At 38.9% G+C, this 16,335-nt stretch overlaps 1 protein-coding gene across 1 annotated transcript in view; it reads right to left on the bottom strand.

Moving 5' to 3' along the window:
* Positions 1–11,999, bottom strand: part of LOC135462045 (excitatory amino acid transporter-like) — a 38,147-nt gene extending 26,148 nt beyond the window's left edge. Inside the window, exons 1-2 of the mRNA XM_064739383.1 lie at positions 11,612–11,999; positions 11,037–11,303 (exon numbers count right to left, since the gene is read on the bottom strand). The gene's annotated coding sequence lies outside the window, so the exon portion shown is untranslated. The remainder of the gene's footprint in view (positions 1–11,036; positions 11,304–11,611) is intronic.
* Between the last annotated feature and the right edge of the window lie 4,336 nt (positions 12,000–16,335).

Below are 16,335 nucleotides of genomic sequence, written 5' to 3'. Positions count from 1 at the left end.
CTCTATGAACAATGTAAGGTGTTAATGACATTTATTATCTTGGCGCGAGAGCACACCTTCATGCCCTTTATTGTCTTCGGGGAATACTGAAGTGTAACTAAAACCCCTTTCTCGGCTCACTTGTTTTTTCTCCCAAATTCCCTTGAGAGAAGAAGTTGTAAATCTTGCACAGCATGAAAAAAACTCCAAAGAGGAATACCCAGGAAGACAAGAGCTGCTGTACTTGGTATTTCTGGTGCTTTGTAAATAATTGATGAGGATAAAATGAATTATTATATTGACACACTCTATCCATTCTGTCTAAATCCAGCTATTTAATCATGCAGACTTTCACCATGTCCCTGGATATAGTGTCATGGGCTGTGATTACACTTCTCTAGTGGACTCAGAAAGTGTCAACCATGTCGTGGACACTAGACAGGGTGATAGGAATGACATAACACAATTAAAGGTCAATGTTATGACCACACTTGTGGAAATTCATCAAGCACTCTGGTTGTGATCCACACAGAGGGGATCATCTTACAGAATGACGCTGATGGATGTTTTACATATACAGGGGTTGTTAAGTGTGCAGCCTCAGAATAATAAAGGATTATGGGCATGTTTAGAGCAGGAATCTGAGCCAGCCACTGGCTGTGATTGTGGAGCTCCAGCTCAGGGATGTAGGCCACAGCTTTCACACACTATCACATGTTTTACAGTCATTAATCTCTGAGGAAATGACGCTAATAGAACCATTTTGCCCCTTATTCCCTTTCTGGTCGGCTGCTGGGTGGAGGTTGGAGCAGTTGCTCTCCACTGACATAGGCCTTAACCAAAGGCCAACCTTAGGTGCAATATCACCCATTGTTTGACTCTTGGTCGAAAAGCTTCCTCATCTTTGGTGAAACAGACAGATTTTCTGTCTGTGCACTGATTCATACATACATCGAGCCAGATTGGTAGCGATACCCTTCATGAGACCAACGATGGGGGTTTAGCTGTAACGTTTGATGTGCCACTTAAATTCAATAAGACAAATTTGGTTATCTCATCTTACATAAATATCTTACATCTTACACTCATCAACATAAATAAAAGATGATGCAACAAAAACCATCTACATTATTTTGTTGCCATTTGTATCAAGGCGAGCAGCAGCCTTAAACTGACAGTTCCATTAAGATAACTATCCATTAATGCTCCATTAATGACCATAAAAAGGTAATAATAGTGAGCTAGTTCAGAAAAGGAATATAAACAAAGGCTCTGAAAGTACAGGTCAACACAACACACAAAACACATCAATGTGCATGCAATTGTTTTAGCAGATAAAAACCAATGCAGTGGAGGACTGAAATGTCCAATTTGCAAAATCTTGAAGCAAGCGTACAGAGTTGCATGTATTCTAACACCCTTTTCCTGTTTTTCTCCCTTCCTTGCTAGTGGAAAACTTTCACATGAAACAATTAATTCCATGTCTGATGGACACTAAGCTGTAGGGTGAAACCTGACCAGGGCCAGCTCTGCTGACAGTGGGGTAGTTGAGTCTGCATGAGGAGATACAGGCACTAGGATGTGACTAAACCCTTACCATGGGGCCCGCATCCCATTCATCATATGGTCAGCCAAGGATTATCATTGTAAAAGCCGGCAATTTGTCACTGATACACAACCATAATAAAAGATGTATGGACACCCAAGTAATAACTCTGTTTGCTGAATTCTACTGTGGACCTGTAGGGATATCCATCATATCAGAAGGAACAGCATATTTGTCATTATCATGCCCATGCTATTAGCCATCAGCTTGTGGTCTACATGGAGATAAGGTTTCCAGTATAAAGTAGCTCATGTGATATTTTCCATCTTTGCCAGGAACTGTAGACGACAAGCTAACAAGGTGAAATAATATAAACTGGCATCCTTTTTTTTTTCTTCAGCACACACTTACATATGCATCTTGTCAAGTGGGTTATCTCCGTTACTTTACAACACAGCAAAGAAGTCAAAATAACTAACAGAACGGTACCAGTGAGCAGAACAACTGAACTGCATTATATATATATATATATATATAATGTCAATTCATCCAGCTTAAGTAAGATTAAACCATACATGTACATTAACTACATGTATAATCTACATGGCTTTTTGCTCACAAAAGTGCATTTTTAGAGGTAAATAAATGTCACAAAATAACATTCTTAGTGTTGAAACTTACAATTTTCCAGTAGAGTACCATCCCATGTTCCAAGCAAACCTCAAAACACCCTTCTAATATCAATATATCTCCCAGAATCAGGAAAAATGCGCAAGTTAGTCATGTGCACAATTTATAATCATTTAGGAAAGTTCAATTTTCATTAAAATTCACTGGTACAATATATATGTACATCCAGCTAGAATTTACTAGATGTTCGAAAATAAAGATACCATGAAGGAATATAACTTAACTGTTCTAAAGTCAAAGCATCATTGGTAAAAATTTAACAAATGTTCTAAAACTTAAGACATTAAAAGAGGCAAGTGGAATCACATTACTTTGCTATAATCAACAACAAGTAAACACAAACATAAACAGGTACTTCATTGTGAGTGGACTGGACTGGACAGATAATGACAGATGAACATGCTTCACTTGTGGACCCATATATTTGTGGTTTTACAGATGTGCAAAATGTAACTCTATATACTTGTATGTGGTTAAAATTCACTCACATATGGGGACTGCATATTGCTTGCTATTTCCAGAATGGAGATTGGTGTTTGATTTTTTTTTTTTTTTTTTTTTGATTGGTGTTTTACGCCGTACTCAAGAATATTTCACTTATACGACGGCGGCCAGCATTATGGTGGGTGGAAACCGGGCACAGCCCAGGGGAAACCCACGACCATCCGCAGGTTGCTGGAAGACCTTCCCACTTACGGCCGGAGAGGAAGCCAGCATGAGCTGGACTTGAACTCACAGCGATCGCATTGGTGAGAGGCTCCTGGGTCATTACGCTGCGCTAGCGCGCTAACCGACTGAGCCCGTGTTTGATTAATTGGTCTAGGGGTATGGTTATTCTACAGCCACCAACAAAGGTACATGTAGGCCTCTAAAACTTCCAGTTCCTGTACAGTGCAGTGTGCTAACTCAACTCTGGTTGCTGACCCACCCCCCAACCCCCCACCCCCCTTCCGACGACCAGAAGCACATGAATTGTGTGGCTGGTGTTAAATATCTGCTGATACTATTACACTCTGCAAATTGCTTTAATGTTAATATATCCTTGAACAGGATGGACAGCGGGGTAGCATGGACTGTACACAGTCTGAGAAATGTCAGACAGGCTGTAATTAAATATTCACTATTGTCATTACACTGCAATTAGGAGCCTGTCCCTCTCCCTGCAGACTTGGGTCCAGGAAGACAGGTGTGAAACTGGCCGCACCACCAATTTCTCATCTCCACCCCTGACAAGATGGCACATCATGGACGGAGACAAATTAGCGGCTCCAAGGCGCAAACTTCACCCTTCCCTTCCCAAGCTCTCAACACTAAAGGTACCAAAGGACTGTTCACTGAAGGACTGTGCAAGTACCTGCCACTCACAGCAATAACTGTCAACTCTTGTTATCTTGATGTGGTTGTGAACAAAGGATGCTTGGATAATATATCATGATAAAAATGCACTTCAGTACATTTTTACGCATCCATGTAAGAAACATTTACCTAGACATGACAGCAGGTCTGCTTAAATGTGTACAGAAGTCACAGCAGTACCAGAATGTGAACAGTCAGAACTTATACCTGTAAAGCAACATATTCAGTTTATAATGCAAAATGAACGCTGTATTTTTCTGAAGAATAGGTGCAGAATCCAGCCATCTAAAACTGATAAGTGTATTAACAAAATGGTAAGCTGGGCCTGGTTTTTCAAATTTGTACTAAGATTTAATCTTGGTATTAAATTTATTCTAGAGTCAAGTTACCTTTGTATAAAATTATTTGATATTAATATTTATTTATACTGATTGTTGTTAAACTTTGGCAAGACACTGACAAGCTTTCCCTTGTGAGATCCACTAATTTGTGGACAAGAAGTACCCTAATTCTTCACCATTTTCAACCTCCTCTGCATTCAATATTTCGAAACATTCTGAGAGAACTATGTGGTGCAGAACAATAACTTGTACATTTTTAGGAAGCTTACACCCTAAGTGACAAACAAATCATGTTCCTAATAACTGTATGCAGAAATTACACTAAAAAAACTGCTTTACAGGTTGAAAAGGTTGAAGATTTAGAGCACTCTTCAAGGAATGGTACACTGTACAAACAGCTGACATGAGCATTGCTGACAGCGTAATGTGACCAATCAGTGAGAACAGCGAGAACAGAAAAATCAACAGGCCAGGTTTGGGGAAAGGCTGTATTAATATTTAAATCTGATTTTAAATTTTAATGCACTTTTGAACAAATGAATCCTAACATCTCCACCATTGCTTTAAGAAATAAAGAAGGGATTCAGACATAAACTGATGTATGTTAAATGATTAAGAATGGAGACAGATTTTTCTGACACCTCAGAACAAAAAACCTCCGTCTGTAAAAGCATTGATGCAACACATATAATCAACCAAAACTGTGATCACATAACCAAAAAAATGTAATCATATGCAAGTATATACAACCACAGCCCATCAACTGATGGACTTAAAAATATCCATTAGTTTTATGTCCCGCCTGTCATCACTGCTCGTTTCCCCAAGCACATAACAAAATTAACTTCCCAATCATACGCTGTACTTTATGCTAATGTAAGCATTAATCTGCAACAGTTTCAGCATTAAGCAATAGGAAAAAATCGTTTATTGCTGAAAATAAATAGCTGTTTACAAGAAAATGTCCATTACCAGGGAGGTGAATCCAGGGAATATCTGTTAGGCCACAGGCACCTCAACAGATTTCAGTCCTATGACCGTTAATGGACCCTGGGAATTAAAAAGTCAACCCCTTTCTGCAGTGAATACACAGCAGCATTTAATAGTTCCCAACAACAAACACACATAGGTATTCAACAGTTCCAAACAACCAGGCACCGAATTTATTTATTTAATTAGTCTTTTTACGCCGTATTCAAGGACATTTCACTTATATGACGGCAACCAGCATTATGGTAGGAGGAAACCGGGCAGAGATAAGGAGAAACCAATGACCATCCCAGCTCAGAAGGTTATATGTCCATTGTCACTGTGTGACCACATGGTGGCTGTTGCAAGGTTGGCACGAAAGTCATGTAACACTGGTTTTTGAACCAGTTTTTGAGATCCTTGTTGGTCGATGGATGGAAAAGTTTCCAGATGTTACTTATTAATGTGCAGAGTTTGTTTCTCCAGAACTTGGGCAAGGTAATAAAACTCCCATTAAACAAGGAGGCAGTGAACCATGGACAGCAGATTGTGTGTGTAGATCCTTTGCTCTATAGCTAAAGCTAGCTACAGGTACATCATGTGCAGGGTGTCAGAGTCAGGGAAGAGTATGAACTCAGCAGTAGACTTCTGGAGCCAGAACCAACAAGACCAAGGGTTCTGGGTTCTGAATGTCATGCCACTAGCTTGTCATTAGCTCGTCATTAGCTCACATACAACGCTTCCAGCTGAGTGTAGAGGTCCAGTGATACATGACTTAAAATTTTTCCATGATCCAGTTTCACATTTTGCTTGATTAAGACTGTGGATCATAGAAAGGTTTGGCAAGTATGACCTACAGCAAAAAATATGAGTCAGCACCAAATGCAACATTTTATTTGCCTCGTGAAATTTACTTTTTTCTCCCAAATTTCAGGTCTGCATTTACCATAAATACAGCTATGGTGTCCTGCCACAGGTAGCATTCTTCCACAGCTTTAAAATCATGCAACAATGACACCACTACCACTAACCTACAACTGCACCTAAATCCTAATTTTTTGTATCTGTGAGAACCAGCAGTAAGGGAGGACAGTGTTGCTGTTGTTGTGGATGGTGCTCTTCTTGTTCTTGATCATGGGATACATTTAAGAAATGTGCATACCTTGCAGCTTGGGATAGCACACTTTACTTTGTAGATGGATCATGTAAAGGCCAGTTTGACAAGCAGAAAGTACCACTAACTTCACATGTATTTGAACCCAACAGATGTCATGCATTTTTGTGGGCTTTCAAGACAAGGCGTGGTATAATCATGCTCGAGCACAGACAGCACGGTACACAACGTTTCAAAAGATCCCTTTACAGTAGCAGTAACAAGGTTTACCATAACATGTTCAGCAGTCAAGTTTAACCTGTAGTTTTCCAGGTGCAATACTTATGCTGTGAGGTCACCCTTTATTAACGAGAAGAGGGAAAAAAATTCTTATGCTTCTGGCACTTAAATACACCTAAACAATAATGTGTGCACTTCGCTGAACCTTAACCGCTATCCAGTAACAGATTCAAATGTTCAGTACTTTATTTGATGGATGGTGTCCTTTTGTTATCACTGCCAATAGCACAAAATCCACACACACACACACGAATGTTGATGATATATTGCATCAAGTTTTCACAGCAAAAAATAAGAGCCAAGCTTAAGCTTTGAATCAAACTACATAAAGCTCAAAATGTTGTAGCAGTACATGAAAATCTACCACATGATGTATCAAGATAATGAGGTTCTGCAAGGTAAATGGTATATTTGTGTGGAGATGAAAGTCCTCAAAATACAAGTAATTTATTCACCTCTACATGTAGGTTGGATGGAAGTAAAACCTTCTGCAACATTTAAAAAAATTGAGATTAGCAAATTCCATGACAAATCAAAAGCATGTAAGGTCTGAAGCAAAAACAATGCCACATTTGCATCCCGTTGATCTAGCCACACAATATACATATACAGATAACAAATCATTCATGAATATCACAGTCCCCTACACTGCTTAGTTTGGTAGACATGGGCACAGTTAGCTAACCGTAAACATATTGATGCCAAACCTATGTAATGCAACTACTGGTTCAGCGATCGTACATCAACTGAGTACCACAGAGTTATAAGTCAGTCTTTCTATTTTACATGTGTTAGCTGTCTATAACCAGCCCAGATAAACATCCCTGAAGACCAATTATCACAGCCAAAGCCAAACTTTGCTGCGCTCCCTGACATTGATCTCCTCAGTCCTAGTCTATTTCTTGGTGCCTGTAGGCTTCTCACATTCTACACTGCTTGTAATCCTTATGCTGGTACCTCTGTCTACCCAGTTACTGATATTGTAACACCATGTGTGGTTTCTACCAGTAAACTTTTGCCTATAGTCTTACACCTATACAACAACTGACTCCTACCCAAACTAATTGCTATCATTTTGTTGCAAATCTACACAAATTCAAATTTAACTTAAAAGGAAGCTTAAAAATATAGTAAGGTTCACTGAAAGCTTTATGTTTTATGTTTATGTTTTTGGATGTTTTGAAGAGTGTTAAAGACATTCAAATGTTTGAATTCTACCGTGGGCCTTATGGGCCATACTGCCAGTGTTTATGAACTCTGACCTCATATCGCCTTTTTCCCTTAACATGTTCACCCGAAGGAAGGAATTTTTGAAAACATTATTTCAGTAATCTTTTACTCATGTGGAAAAATCTTTCGTCGAACACTTAATGTCGTGTTTACAGTTAGAAAAACTTTCTGTGATGTCAGAGTTCCTGAACAGTGGTAATATGGTCCATCAAGCCCACCTTAAATTTGAAATGTTTGAATGCCTTTAACTCTTTTGACAAAAATCTAAAAAAATAAATGAAAGTATTTTAATTTATTTTCATGAGTGCTCTATCCAGTGATGCCTACCCCCTCCTTCAGCAGTCTTTTCCCTGATAAACAAGATGTTTTCAAAGATCACTGCAAATACTTGCAGAGAGATCTCACTAATACGTACAAGTTCCTTTGAATAAACATCTGCCTACTTGTACATGTGTAAAACATCCAACCGGTACTCAAACTATACCCGTAGTGATAATACGGTTTTGTCGCAAATCTACAAAAAAATGGTGTATGTATATACCACTACCGTGTAATAAATGTGGTAGACAATTTTAAACCCTATGTATATACCACTACCGTGTAATAAATGTGGTAGACAATTTTAAACCCTATGTAAACTTGGTCTCTATATGTAACATATACTCAAGGAAATGCAATCTCTGTCTGTCCTCTGTCCTAAATCAGGCTGTACGCTGATGACTCAGAACACATATCAAAGATAACTACATCTTCCTAACACCATTTTCACATATTTTGTATCATTCTGTAACTTTTGTGTGAATGTCCCCTTTGTTTGACAGTTTGTTGACTACCCCAGTGTCACTTCCATCCTGTCAAGTGCCAATGTCCTTCTACTTCATCTTGACACTGACCTAATTCCAGACCTTGAAACTTCTTGAAGATATTACGCCTACATCTATGTACTCCCCTCAACCCTTCTCCATCATCCTCCTATTCCATACTGACACATACAAGTATTTCTATCACCCAGAAATGATCAACAACATCTTATGCCAGGAAACTAAGAAGTCAAAACTTTGATTCATACAAAGCTCCTAAAAAACGTTCCTCGGGGTCTGCTCTCTCAATTCACTGAATATCAGCTGATCCTATAAATGTTCACGGTGCAATTTCTACCACAGATAATAAGTCATTTAAAGTACATGCATTTCAACCTTTTCACATGTTTGCAAGGTGGGCATTGTTTTAAGCAGTCTGATAAAATTAGACTTTATGTGAAGCCTGGAAATTGTCCGGTCCAACCAATGTAGATTTCCAAAATCGCATTAGAAACACGCATAAATTGCACTGAAAGTTGCTCTTTCACATGCAAAAGGGTTCAGGGGTCAAAGCATTTATATCAAGACAAAAGATGTCAAAATAATGTGTTAAATTATCTAAAAATTGATACACAGGCCACACTTGTAGACCAAACAAAAACAAACAAGAATGAAAATCTCTCAATCTGTTAACACCATGGGGGAGTTATTTTTCTGGTCAATGGGTAGGAATGTGGTAATTGGGGTGAAGTAGGGTGATCTTATGCGGGCCTGTTTAGCCCCTGTAAACTATTACATATGGTGTTAAATGGCAAACATGTGGGCTGCAGAGCAGCAATTGGTGACAGGGTTAGCCTGTGTAAACCGCAGTTGGTGAGGAGCTCATTTTAAGTTGGATATTGCCGCCCATCTAACAACCACTAAGGCAACAATGTACATAGCAGCATTAGTCTTAGTTAATTCAAATTCCACCCCAGTCTGTACCATTTAAGAGATCTTGTGCTTGCCCACCGCACAAGTGTAAACAGAAGCTGTTCTGATCACCAGTAGTCCTTCCAAATCAGTTGGGTACCTTTAAGGATAGTATTGATGTTGTATCAGCTACCAGCAGCAGTATCCGCCTGCCTTACATTACTACTGAGCTGTCAAGATGATCCCCATCATAGTGACCGAGAACGAATTAGGCTATTAGAACAGCTACCCCCATTAGCCTCACGCTGGTGACAATAGGGCTCCTCTAGCCTCATTTCGGATGAATACACTCTTAATTCCTTGGTCATTATCCCACACTCCCACACTGCCCAAGGCTTGACCATTCTATGGCTTTCACACCAGCATACAGATACCATTGATGGCCTTCCTATCATTAGCCCGATCTCTACCTGACTGCTTATTCTTACCTGTACTCAGTGCATGTATCACAATCTTCAGGGCACATAAATTGGCCTGACAGAAGAAATTGACCTGCAAACCTGTTGAATATTTAACCAGGACAAGAAAAAAAAAAAAAAAAAAAAAAAGAAAGCTTATTTATTTCTGTCAATAAGGTTTTAAGATACTTGAAACAGAACAAGCAAAAGAAACAAGCTGCTGAACTCATTAAGTTTTCATTTTTCATTTAAATAGCAAAAAAATGCAGCAATGCATTTCGGCTATTTTCATTATTCAAATCCACAAATCCAGAAAAGATTTCCCACAAAAGCCTCAAACAATGTGCATCATTTAGAGTCTCTCATCTATCAAGAAGTGAATATTTTGCTTGTTACGAAAACATGACAAAATACATGTACATCTGCATGGTGTGCAATCTGATTGTTAGCGCTATGTTTAGTTTTGGTATAAGTGTTAATAAAAGATGAAACAAATATGTACTTTAAATTCCATTCACACATATTTACAGAGACTTTTTATTTCATTTCATTAATTTGAAAACTGAAACTAGAGAAATGAAATAAATGAACTTATTAAAAGCACAGCATAATTATTAGACTCTTCTTTTTAGATAAAATTTTGCCAAAAAAAGAAATAAATAAAACAAGAAGATGTTGCATAAACAATACTTGTCAATTTTATCAAGAATAGTTAAAATATCTTTTAAAATTATAGTATTAATGTAGCACCAGCAATATTTGCTTCTGACCTCTGAAGGTGTTCTGGAGTGCACATGTACCTAAACTGTAGCAAATACACATCTTACAGAAACAATTCATAAGTACACAGAAAGTGTTTCAATGACCAAGATCAAGGCTTCACACTCCTAAATCTAGCACACATGTATATAAATGCGTCATCTGCATAGCATCATAAAAAAAACAATATATAAAGTGCAAGCAGCAATTTAGCTGCCTCTAGTCATGCAATAATGCAGGTGTGATATTTTGCATGTAATCTTTCCTATCAACCAACAAAAGAAAAAAAACCAGATTAAATTTGCTAAAGAATCTGCACGAGGTGAACAATAAGGCAGGAATCTACCCAAGACAGTTACATAAAGAGGCGTGCCACAGCAGATGAGACAGCTTGAATACAAATTACTTCAGTAGGAAGTATGAATATTTGGCCCAGAGCAGGGATTATCACACCCAGCTTGTATGCAGCATCTTAATTCTGGTACTGCTAGGCTCGTCTTAAAAACAACAACCTGTTTTACTGCTGGGGTAAAGAAAAACAGCGTACAAAGATGTTGGCCTGTATGTGCCAAAAAGTGCACGAACAAAAGAGCTATTACTTACCTTTCTGAGCACGCAAAGAGAATGGTCCTTGTTGCAGATGAGGCTGGGTGGATGTAAAGGGAGTCTGCCCACAGAAGCTTCAGCAGCCAACCAGCCAGCTCTCACTACAGTTGTAGTGCCTGGGTCCCCTGGTGTCTCCAAGTAACACTGGGTGACTGGAGCTCTGATTTCTAAGGTTTTCTGCTACTCCCAATGCTCTAGCGCTTTCCCCACCCAGTGTTCACTGAAGTCAAATTGAGGCTGGCTGTGTTGTGTCCAATTTCCCAGCTGTGGAGACAGAAAGTAATAAACACATGACCAGTATCAAACATCTGCACAGTACATCACCATCACACAATATGGTAAAGGCTTCCCTGGAGACTAAACAACTTTTATCTCTAAAGCCTTAATACACAGAACGCTTAAGTCCATCTAGGGATTATCACTGGATTAACCCATGATGCCGTAGCTAACACTGATACAGTGTGAGATACTGTACCCCTAGAGCTCTTTCCTGATCTCTGTGGTCATCCAACAGAGGAAAACGGGGGTAAAACAGAAGCTGTGAAAACCAAACCATGCAAAAAAACATCTACCTGCACAATGTGTGAAGGTTTCCTGCAGATGAACGCACTAAACTCCAGGAGAAAATAACCGGGAAAACTGGCCACAGTCCAGTCTATCAGTGCGGATAAGGCTTCAGTTGGATGCCTGTTATTCACAGAAAGCCTAGGGCTATAGCTTCCAGCCACTCTGTCCTGTCTCTTGTTCCTGAATGGGTGAGAGTCAGCCTCTGTGACTATGCCTGGGGAAAGGGAGCTGGCTGTCAATAGGGGCTGTCAACCCCTGTGTTTACCCCACAAAGTCAGGGTAGATTTACACAAGCTCAACTCTGAACAACCACTCCAGTCAACACCCAGCTATACCAAACTCCCACAACACAAGGCAACTGTTTTATAAGAAAATATAATACCTCAGGACTGAAATGACATTACAAAAAGCGACCAAGCAGCCCTGCAGTGTCTGGAACTGATCACATGAAAATTTAGAGCTCAACCAATAGGAGCAGTGTAATCACATGTCATTTCATGATTCATGGCCTTGTGAGACGGCTAGAAAAGAGACAAGAGAGAGAGAAAGAGAGAGAGGGAGAGAGAGTGATAATAGAGACCGGAGACCAAAAAAAAAAATCAAACAAAGGATTTGGAATACAAAAATGGCACAAAGAAAACAGAAAACACATAACCCTAGAAGCTGAGATGATTCAGTCAAGTCAGTGGATAAAACACTAAAAGCAGACAAATGACATTTTTTGCTAGCATATTTTTGTTCCTGTTTCATTTAATGTTTTAACATGTTGTGCTATTGTGCAGCATATGATGCTTATTATCTTGGCTCAAACTTAAAGCCTTAACCTAAACTGTTCAAATTACTGGGATATGACAAAGAGTCTATTGTCACCATTCAGCCAAGGATGTGTGCCGACCTGACACAGTTAAAGCTGACTTCATTAAACGTAACTAAGGTGCATGAATATCTGTCACAAACATGTCCAGCAATGTACAGCACTTCTCCAAACTGAGTGTGAAGCTGGTACGTATGGTGCGTTCCCTGTTTAATCCTTTCATTGTTTATTGAGGATAGGAATAAGACAGTAGTAAAGACTTTTTTCCCCAGTTTAACGCTTCAAAAAACATTTCTTTGTCAAAATGTATACATTTGCCAAAACCCAGTAAAGAGGACGAAATTTATATCCAGTCCTGAAAACAAGCCATTACAAGGTAAACCTACACTTGGAAAAAATATATTTAAAAAAAAAAAAAAAGTTGAAGGGTAAGAACAGCTGGTAAACAGCTCTACCAGTCACACAGTACAGCCTGCCTAGTTTACCCAGTGCACCCTGCTCTTCCTCCCCTGAGAGCCTCTGCCTCCCTCTCCAATTCACCACCCACCCCACCCCCACCCATTTCTCCTACACGTTCTCCTTTGATCGACTGAAGTTATGTGTGTAAATTCAGCAGTGCCTAAATCAGTGCCATCATTTATATCCAGACAGCACTGTGAACACATTCAAAGCAACAGAGGAGAAAAAATGTCACCATAACAAAGTAAATATTGAATCACAGCTCAGGGAGCACAAACTGGTTATACAATGAGAGGTGTAAGGTACGCACTCATGTTATTAAAAAATCAACAGTTTCCGGTCAGCCTACATTTTAACGGCACTCTGTAATGCAGTTTCATTTACCCATACGGCATATACATGTAGACTACAGTGCATCATATAATGACAAACTCTAGTACGGTATGATTTGCCCATGCACCATTTCTACATACTTAAATAAAATTTGCAGAATGTACATCTATTTTTGCATACTGCAAAAATCTTAAATTTACAAGATTATATGAGCCATAAAACGCAGAGGAAAAAATTATTGCTGTCTTCAATAGATCAAGCACTCCAGCTAATCAGGCACAATTTTACACAGCACATTACATATAGATAATATGTTTCAAAAAAATGTAAATTCTTGACAAGCAACAAACAGTCTGATCATCAGCTGATGTCTTTTCTTTGGTATGCAAGGTGACACAGAAGAATTCAGCTACAGGCCTCCCAGGAGTTTAAGTGTACCCACTCTATGAGATATCATGTTTGGAAACCAACATGGTAACAAACTATAAGCAGCTCTGGCCACAATACCATCTGTGAAAACACTTTTGCCCAGGGAAACTGTCTGAGACAACAGGGAGCATATATATAGAACAGCTAATGTGTCAAAAACCTCTCTCTTCCAAAAATGCCACAGTGGATATAGTCACTGGCAATAAATACAAAAGATGGTCTTCACAGTGCTATGGAAACAAACAGTAACCTTTTCTTTAATTATCCAGGGCATGGTTTACTGTTTAGTCTTTGTTACTATAGTAACCAGAAGATTTTTAAGCTCAAAGGCTATAATCTTCAGTATTGGTATTTCTGGTATTTCTGGAGTATCTGACAAGAAAACAGACAATCATTATCCATGTTTATGTCTCGTGGCATATCTGCGGGAAGCCTCCTCACCCCTCCCATCCTGGCATATCTGCGGGAAGCCTCCTCACCCCTCCCATCGCACCCAATTGTATTCTCCACCCAGTCAAATCACTGCCTCTTCACCAATAACCTGAAGTTTCCTCTTCTTTTGGATGTTCATATGTTGTTTATATTAGAACAGAACATGGAAATAGTTTACACGTTCACATGAACACTGAATCCTTGAAAGTATCACTTTTATCCATGACTATTGTAAGGATATTTTCCAGGAAGTCTTCAAATAATATTCCGAGCCTGTCTTCTGCCTATAATGTTGCAAGAATGACATACCCGTACACTATATATCACCATTACTTTGTGGACATTTTCTTTTCTCTGAAACTATTAGTCCTCTTCCTCTGAATGTTGAAAGCAGAAACTATGATCATACTAGATACTGTAGGGAAAATCCTATAACTGTCTCTTCTGTAACAGGACTCGATCTGTGCAAACTTTACAAGCTTCATCTACACATATGTGATAGCTCATATAGTTATGACGTATAATCAAGGCTTTTTTCTTCGCTGGATTTGGCTATAAATGCCTTAATTTAACAAAGGGTGAGCAGCAATAATGCCTTCAGTCAGCTGGTTGATACAGTATTCACGGCTAGATTGCACCATTATAGTCCAATCAAATTAGTAATTTATAAGCACAAGGTGCAGGAACGTTTCCGCGATGTCTTCATTTGACCCATGACCTTATGACGAGTCTGCAAACCGTGGCATGTTCTAAACATTCCAGCATGTATTTGCATAAGGCATATTAAAACATTACAGCCCAGATACTAATCACAATTAACCCTGGGCCACGGGCTCATGAGTTAATAGATTCATTAATCTTGGGCCATTAGACCTTCTTTCATTGGCAGTTGCAAAGACAGATATAAGATTGCTGATATACACATAAGATAAGTTATCAGATATATTTAATTACATGTACATGCTTTTCTTTGTCCTGCTGATGGTAATCAAGTGTAGCTTCTTTGACTTCAGTCTAAACATAAGGAATTTATGCAGTCTTATTCTAATTCACAATAAGTTATTGCACAGTCCCAATAAATAATCCCCTAGAGTGACGAATCTTTTAATCCAAATGCTGTTAGGTTGGGTTGTATCATTGGTTCAGTCGCTGAAGTAGAATATATCATCATGTTGTATGTAGCTATATATGCTGTGCAAACCTACAGTTTTTTACTGCCACACACACACACATACAGTATACACACAGTATTGTAGTTGGATCTGTAGCTACTTGCACATGTATGCACTGATTTGGAGATAATATCCATCTAAGTACAGGAAGTCATTTTACATGAGTGGGTTGTCTATAGGTCAATGACTATTTTCTCCCACAGATGGGTTGGAAATTGGGATCTACCCTGCCTAAACTAAGACATTAATGTATCATAGGTCTTTTACTACACCTCAACGAGGGATACTGAGTAGATTTTAATGGTCAGCACAAACATGTAATTGTTGTTCTACGTTTAGAAATCTCAGATTAGCATAATCCATTCATTCATATTTTCTTATAATAGGCCTACATGGGCATGTATACATTCCACAATGGCAGCGCTTCTTGAGGTCTCCTTTTTTTCTGTACGTGTTTGAGCAACTTGTAGGAGTGCAAAGAGAGAGCAGTTTCCCAGGTTAACATACTCCATCATATATTTACATGTACCCTAATTCTTCAAACTTTTAACATATGAAAGAGCAACTTTTAGTGCAATTTAAAGGCCTTTTTCATTTCATTTTAGGGACAAAACTACACTGGTTGAGTTGACTTATTTTAGCACATCACAAAAAAGCATAATTTTATCACCCCACAAAGAACAATGCCCTTAGAATGTGCTTAAATATACACCTTGCAAACACATGAAAAGGTTGAAGAATTACAGTAGTAGTTTGTATAATGAATGAATCATTCGAACAAACAGGTGGTAGGTTAGCAATAACACTGCTAACATACCCAGATACTACCTAGGTTGGGGGCCTCTCACTAATGCAGTGGCTGTGAGTTCAAGTCCAGCTCATGTTGGTTGTACGTGGAAGGTCTGCTAGCAACCTGCAGATGGTTGTGGGTTTCCCCTGGGTTCTTCCTGGTTTCCTCCCACCACAATGCTGGCTGTCGATGTATAAATGAAATATCCTTGAGTATGGCGTACAACGCCTATCAAATAAATAAATAAATAAATAAATATACACTACCTAGGTGTACTTCGGTGAAGTACTTTATGTCTCA

The sequence above is a fragment of the Liolophura sinensis genome, chromosome 1 (genome assembly GCF_032854445.1).
Source record: "Liolophura sinensis isolate JHLJ2023 chromosome 1, CUHK_Ljap_v2, whole genome shotgun sequence".
Lineage (NCBI taxonomy): Eukaryota > Metazoa > Mollusca > Polyplacophora > Chitonida > Chitonidae > Liolophura > Liolophura sinensis.
The sequence above is the reverse complement of the archived record's forward strand: the minus strand, read 5'-3'. Positions and strand labels throughout refer to the sequence as shown.